Source organism: Sinocyclocheilus rhinocerous, unplaced genomic scaffold (assembly GCF_001515625.1).
Source record: "Sinocyclocheilus rhinocerous isolate Xijiao unplaced genomic scaffold, SAMN03320098_v1.1 scaffold632, whole genome shotgun sequence".
NCBI classification, from domain to species: Eukaryota; Metazoa; Chordata; class Actinopteri; order Cypriniformes; family Cyprinidae; genus Sinocyclocheilus; species Sinocyclocheilus rhinocerous.
Genome location: NW_015639247.1, coordinates 1,461,196 through 1,461,591, shown reverse-complemented (window position 1 = coordinate 1,461,591; position 396 = coordinate 1,461,196). Strand labels below are relative to the sequence as shown.

The window sequence follows — 396 nt, the reverse complement described above, 5'->3', positions numbered from 1 at the left end:
ACCCTATTTCTTGTGATGACAGATACGCTGTCAGTCACTGAGACAGACACTGATTCTGGTAAGAATTGAGTTTGTTTCTGTTTTACTATAATAATAATAATAAACACTCAAAACACATTTATGCATTTTAAGGAGTTATGTATAAATTATAAATGTAGTTTTTGAGGTAGTCCATGCAAACTGAACACCACATTCCATGTCTGAAGTATATGATCATTTAGTATGAAGAACAGACCATTAAAGTTGTGTGTGTGTGTGTGTGTGTGTGTGCGGTGTGTGTGTTTGTGTGTGTGTGTGTGTGTGCGCGTGTGCGCGGTGTGTGTGTGTGAGTGTGTGTGGTGTGGTGTGTGCGCGGTGTGTGTGTGTGTGTGTGAGTGTGTGGTGTGTGTTTGTGTG

At 40.7% G+C, this 396-nt stretch overlaps 1 protein-coding gene across 1 annotated transcript in view; it reads left to right on the top strand.

The window, feature by feature from the left end:
• The window catches only part of LOC107751096 (uncharacterized), an 8,047-nt gene that overhangs the window by 6,990 nt on the left and 661 nt on the right, over nucleotides 1-396 (top strand). The window lies entirely within an intron of this gene.